This window comes from Labeo rohita, unplaced genomic scaffold (genome assembly GCF_022985175.1).
Source record: "Labeo rohita strain BAU-BD-2019 unplaced genomic scaffold, IGBB_LRoh.1.0 scaffold_92, whole genome shotgun sequence".
NCBI classification, from domain to species: Eukaryota; Metazoa; Chordata; class Actinopteri; order Cypriniformes; family Cyprinidae; genus Labeo; species Labeo rohita.
Window position 1 is genome coordinate 31997 of NW_026129876.1, and position 7232 is coordinate 39228.

The window sequence follows — 7232 nt, forward strand, 5'->3', positions numbered from 1 at the left end:
TGTTGTTTGTGAGGAGCGTAAATGTAGTTTTACTCATACAGTAGCCGCGATTCCAGCCGAGGAGCGACAAAGGTGGAGCTAATATGGTGAGTGCAGTACGTTAATGTACCACGTTTAATTTAGACATGGCTATTGAAAGCGTAAGTTTTCGTTAATTAGCGGTATAAATACAAAGGCGGATGAATATACTTCTGTTCTATCTAGGTTCAGAGTCCTCTTAACGACTATCTTGTTTTGGAAGAAAGAAGAAATGGAAGAGATGCTTTGAAAGTGTAAGTATGATCCTAATAACTGATAACCCAACAAACATGAGACGTCCACCCGACGTGCAGATCACGTCTATATTGCGTCGGTCGGTCGAGGACCATATTTGTACTTCTACACGACGTGCAAATCCAGTACAGTATCTGGACGTCGGACTACGACGTCCCTTGGACGTAGATATGCAGTTCAAAATTTGAACGTCTATTAAGGGGTTTTCCTGGACGTCTGTATAACGTGCAGAACAGGTTCAGGAAATCGACTTAAGAACTTTTTATACAATTAAACATGACAAAGTTCTGACTTAAAAAAATGTAAATATCATTTTTATAAAACATTTACGTGTTAAAACAGTGTAATATTTGTATAAAAACATCATGTCAGTAACATAATGCGGCCATTTAATTATTTTATTAATATTATTAATATTATTATTATTATTTTTTTTTATGTGTAGTATTTTTCACTAGGACATTGACAGAAACAGCCGCTTACATCTATGTGTGTGTGATTAAGTTAAGTTAAAGTTTAAGTTAAATAGATGTAAAGAGATTTAAATATAATAGATAAATATATTTAAATATTGAATAATAATACAGAATATTAACACAATATTATTGTTTATTATATATTTTAATAATAATAATATATTTAATAAATACATTTAAATTTAATTTAATAAATAGATCTATATTTAAACGTGCGCTTGCGTGAGGGGCATTAACGTAGTGACGTAAACGTGATGGCGCAAGCAGCCGCGAAGACGGAAGATATTGATATTGTGTATTACCAAAGACTGAAGATATAACCACCACGATAGATCCGTCGTGTAATTTATTTAATTTTACGTTAAGGACACTTTATAAAACGTACAGAGGATGGGACCCAACTTGACCAACGAACAGCCTTCACACCGCAACGCTGCTATTTGGAAATTTAAACAGTAACGGTCTCTAACGGTCATCTGAGACACGGACGGATGCTAAGCCGAAGGTAAGCGATATAAATGTACCTTTATTCGTCGTTTTGTCAATCTAATGTTAAATTTCACTTTAGATGTATTTTGTTCTGTGTTATGACGATTTCAAATTCAACTTTTTGTAATTTTTATATCTCCCTGTTGGTTAATTTGCGAGTAAAGTGGTCAGTGAAGTTACAGTCTGAGGTAAATTTATGTTGATCCCTTTTAATTGTCTAAATTAGTCACTAAAACACGTAACTTCACAATAATGTAAGATTTTCAAAACTTTATCTTGTGTTAAGTGTGTGTTCTTGTAGTAAAATAGACTTTCAGTAAATTCACTAAAGACTAAATATCAGTCTGGCAGTTTTTTCTGATCATATGTTTACCAAAGAGGTCATAATGAGCATTGTGAAGCTATATTTGTAGTTATAATAATAATAATCGTTAATATTTCAATGTTGTTTTCAGGGCAGTTCATGAAGACGAGATGAGATGTTTTGTCAACCTGGACAGAAGTTCCACCTCCCACACCAGACTCTCTGCTGTATATGGAGGCCTGTCCACTAGCACATGGGTTTTTGGAGCCAGGGACCTCTTGCAGGGAAGAAGATTTTCCAAGGACCCCCTCATAAATATAACAGTGTTTAAGGCTAAAGTTAATGTGGATAGGAGTATAATGAACATAATATAATTGTTTTATTGGTGCAAATTGTCCCTATTTTATATGAACTGTGTAATAATACAGCACAATATAGGCCTAATTTACCATATTTTCCAGACAGTTACACCAGGTCAGGAAAAAAACATGCATAAGTTGCATTGGTGTATAAGGCACATTTTGCTGTTACTTTCAGAAATAAGGTAAATACTGATAAATAAAACAAATGTTAATAAACTTAACAAACACTTTTCCAAATAATTTAAATTAATTGCCATTCAGAACAGATATATATATATATATATATATATATATATATATATTAGGGGTGTGATGAGACACTTATCCCACGAGACGACATGAGACTGGGTTCACGAGAACGAGACGAGAATTTTAAACTTTTCTTAAGAAATCCTCAATGATTAAAATATAGGGAAAATAGTCTTTTATTCAACTGAAAAAGATAAAATGCAAAAAACATTTAGGTGTATTTTGAACTTTATGAAATTAAACTTCCATTTTAATGGAATAATATGCAGTAATAAACAACATTTAAACAAGAGCTTCACGATTCTGGATAAATTGCAAATCCCACTTGTTTTTAATAAATTGGAGAACACGATTCTGGAGAAAAAAGATTGGAAAACTAAACAAAATAACAATTTACTAGTGGTTCTGACAAACTATTCACTGCTTAAGACTTTTAAAAACATATTCATTTAAACAAAATAATAATAATAATAATAAAAACATTTAATGAAGGGAGTCAGTGTCTCACTTCATTAAGACTTGTTTGACTATTGAAATTTCCTGAATGAATGATTCAATGACATACTTTTTTTAAATGGGCAATTGTCGCCACCTCCTGGCGGAAGAGGTTAAGCGTTACTATACATACAAGATAGTTTCGTTTTGATCGCTACTGTAGAAAATAAGTGTTTATACCCTAACTATAAACTTTAATCCCAGTACTTCTGTTACTTAAATGTCTTACACAGCAATAATGATTATAATGTGGTTGAAAAGATTGTTTGTGTTGTTCTTTCTGCGTTCACATTTACCCTCTGATTCATTAACATGGGCATCGACAAAACGAGCCATTCATTACAAGCAATATTTATTTTAAATTAAGCCTATCACAAACTTATTTAATATGATACTGAAACTGCTAAACTATTTTTTTTTAGTATGTACAGAAGGTTTTAAACTTCTCTTGTGTCAGAATTAGACGTTTTTTCCCCCTCAGTTCAGCTCCAACAGGTGAACATAATGTATGTTTTGTATGTTATTTGTTACAGTTGTTATCCACTGAAAATACGTCCACAGTGACCAGATCTAAACTAAATTTTAACCTCCTAGAGGTGTCCTGTGAATGTCAATATTGGACGTCCAGAAGACGTCATAAAAAGACGTTGTAAAAACTTTCATTCTGGCTCTTCAGGGGACGTCATTTCAACGTCCGACAAAGACGTTGAAATGACGTCGTTTGGACGTACTTTTACTCATTCATTACAATTGATATTTATTTTAAGTTAAAATTTAAATGTTTTCATGGTTTTTGTACACTGTGTCTGTAAGTTTATTTACAAGTACAAATAAAAAATTATAATAAAATAAACATGATTTTTACTTGAATGCAGCCTAAGAGTGTATATATTATGTCCAGAAACAGTATAAATGACATCTAAATGAGACTGCAGTTGACCTTCTAAGACGTTGAAAATACGTCCATAATGACCAGATCTGAACTAAATTTTAACCTTCTAGAGACGTCCTGTGAACGTCACTATTGGACGTCCAGAAGACGTCATGAAAAGACGTTGTAAAAACTTTCATTCTGGCTCTTCAGGGGACGTCATTTCAACGTCCGACAAAGACGTTGAAATGACGTCGTTTGGACGTACTTTTGCTCAGTGGGAAGAGAGCACTGCTATTTACACATTTTCCTCCTGGTTTCACAGACAAGGCTTAAGGCCAGTCTCAGAATAAAATAACGTTTAATAACATGACAAGGAGTCTTTACTGAAAATACCTTGTAATGACATATTTTAAAATATGTCAGTGCCATTTTTCTTTTCTCAAGATGCACACCAGTAAAGCTTTTAAGGTGTTTTTATAAAAGCTATTTAAGTATCTTAATTTAACTAAGGCCTAGTCCTGGCTTAAGCTAAGCCCTGTCTGTGAAGCCCTGTCTGTGAAACCCTGTCTCTTTGTTCAAACATGGAAATTATTCAAGAACAAAACAATTTCCTTGTTCACATTTATGCCACCTTCACACCAAAGTTCAAGATCAACTGTATGTCGTGGGTTAACTGAGACCTGTTCTGAGGATGATCACTTTGACTAGCACAGTGTGTGTCAGAAGATTATTCATAATGATGATGGTGTGAGTCTGTCCTGCACTCATTCCTGTTGTTTACAAGCTTTCCAGTAGTGTTTGTATGTGGATTTTACTTTAAATATTCTGTAGATGTACAATTAAACGTAAACCCTAAAGTCTAATTACATCTGTAAACTGGAAATTTTCTGAGAGCTGTACCACCTAACCACTGTATCTGACTGCTCCAGATTAATTTAGACATTGATAGTGTTGCCATAGAAAAGCGCAATTCCCAGTCTATTGACATGAACAGCTCACAAGCTGAACATCACAATGTTGTCCTCTCAGAATTAAAGTAATTATGACATGGTGTGAAGGCAGCATATGACTTTGAGTATTTAACAACAGCATTGTCTAACTGACTTGATAATGTATTTGTCGTTCTGTTTCTTCCTCTGTTAGGAGGCAGCTGACAAGACAAACTTCAGTAAGAATCCTCAGCGTTGATCAAGAAAGTTCACAGCTCACCTCATCTAGAGTGGGAATCATCTTGGAAGAAAGCTTGGTAATGGATGAACTGACCAATCTCAGGCCTTCTATGTCCATTGTTTTCAGACTGATTTCCCTGCCTACACCTGGACTATCCTAAGTGTATGAAAAGTATTTTATATTTTTTGTCGGGAAAAGGTGAGCTGACACCTAAAATTCAGTATTGCCAATAGTGTGAACTCAGAGTGTGGAAAAAACATATCGTTTTGATGCTGTTTGTTGCGATTCTGAGGAAAACTTGTTTGTGTGCTTAACGATAAGTTAATTTGTTGAACTAGTATCTTTTTGAACTTTTTTTTTTTCTCCCATGTTTTATGGGGAAATGTTTTCAGGATATGAAAAAATGGTTTTGTTGTGTTTTCAATTGAATATTTGTAATTGAATTGATTTAAAATAAAAGGGAAAATTGCATTAATGTTCCTTTATTTGTTTGCTTTTTTCTTAATTTTCTAGGTTAACAAATTGGAAAAATAAAACATTTGATATAGATTTAACTTGGAAATTAGTATATTTGACTTAAATATAATAGTTATAATAATTGCAAATGAAATGATGTTACAAAACATTTTAAGTTAAATGAAATGATCTTTGTAATTCATATTACAAAACATTTTAAGTTAAATAAACTTTACATTACTTAAATTTTTTAGGGCAACCAGTTTCCTCCAATTTTTTAAGTAAATTCAACTTATCCGGGTTTAGAGTGCACCTCAGTAAATTAGTAAAATATTAAATTGAGTTAATGCCTATTTAATATATTTTTATATATATAATGCAGCGAGATGCTAAAGGTCTAATCAGACTCAGTGATTTATGCTAAGCTATAAGTAAGTACTACCGCCAGACCCAGAGATAAGCTGAATGGATTCGAAAATGGTAAAACTCAACTTTTTTAACTCTAGGGGAGTTGGAAAATTAGCCAGTTTAAAAAAAAAAAAAAAAGTGAAGTATTCCTTTACTGTGGTTGGTCCCCGGGCCAGACGTGGCCCAGAAACTGCTAAATGTAATTCAGCAGAGAAACACACATACAACCATTTAAAAAGAATAAAAAGGCTTTAATTATAAAATTCCTTGTCACTGTTGCCTTTTGGCTTGGTTAGTTGAGGACATTCAGGGATGTGCTAGCTGGAGCCACCTCTTCATAGTCCCCGTGGCGTGGCATGAAAGTGATCAGTCTGTGGTACTGCTGAGGTGGTATGGAAGCCCAGGTTTCTTTGACAGTGGCCTTCAGCTCATCTGAATTTTTTGGTCTCTTGTTTCTCATTTTCCTCTTGACAATACTCCATAGATTCTCTGTGGGGTTCAGGTCTGGTGAGTTTGCTGGCCAGTCAAGCACACCAACACTTTGGTCATTTAACTAAACTTTTGGTGCTTTGGGCAGTGTGAGCAGGTGCCAAATTCTGCTGGAAAATGAAATCAGCATCTTAAAAAAGCTGTTCAGCATAAGGAAGCATGGAGTGCTCTAAAATTTCATGGTAAACAGGTGCAGTGATTTTGGTTTTCAAAAAGCACAGTGGACCAACACCAGCAGATGACGTTGCACCCCAAATCATAATAGACTGTGCAAACTTAATACTGGACTTCAAGCAACTTGGGCTATGAGCTTCTCCACCCTTCCTCCAGACTCTAGGACCTTGGTTTCCAAATGAAATACAAAACTTGCTCTCATCTGAAAAGAGGACTTTGGACCACTGGGCAACAGTCCATTTCTTCTTCTCCTTAGCCCAGGTAAGACGCCTCTGATGTTGTCTGCGGTTTAGGAGTGGCTTAAAAAGAGGAATACGACAACTGTAGCCAAATTCCTTGACACGTCTGTGTGTGGTGGCTCTTGATGCCTTGACCCCAGCCTCAGTCCATTCCTTGTGAAGTTTTTTTCTTCCACACTTTTTCCTTCAACTCAACATTGTTAACATGCTTGGATACAGCACTCTGTGAACAGCCAGCTTCTTTGGCAATGAATGTTTGTGGCTTACCCTCCTTGTGAAGGGTGTCAATGATTGTCTTCTGGGCAACTGTCAGATCAGCAGTCTTCCCCATGATTGTGTAGCCTAGTGAACCAAACTGAGAGACCACTTTGAAGGCTCAGGAAACCTTTGCAGGTGTTTTGAGTTGATTAGCTGATTGGTCATATTCTAATTTGTTGAGATAGTGAATTGGTGGGTTTTTGTTAAATGTGAGCCAAAATCATCACAATTAAAAGAACCAAAGACTTAAACTACTTCAGTCTGTGTGCATTGAATTTATTTAAAACACAAGTTTCACAATTTGATTTTTAGCAAACTTAATTTGTACTACAGAAGTGGCACAGAAGAACACAAAAGTGGCTTGTAGGTGTATTTTCATATGTTTAATGAGGCTCAGAGGTGGCGTGCGTGCAATCAAATTCATAAATTCATGTGTTTGAATAGAGATGCGCAGACTAACAATGTTAGTCACTTAGTATTAACGTTTATTGAACTGTTGTATTAAATCAGTATCTC

At 34.8% G+C, this 7232-nt stretch overlaps 1 long non-coding RNA gene across 1 annotated transcript; it reads left to right on the plus strand.

Annotated features, from left to right (window-relative positions):
- On the plus strand, window positions 1-5167 carry LOC127162381 (uncharacterized). Its single transcript, XR_007827330.1, has 3 exons — window positions 1-86; window positions 205-272; window positions 4666-5167. It is a non-coding gene; the product is annotated as an uncharacterized LOC127162381 (long non-coding RNA).
- Window positions 5168-7232: the final 2065 nt, after the last annotated feature.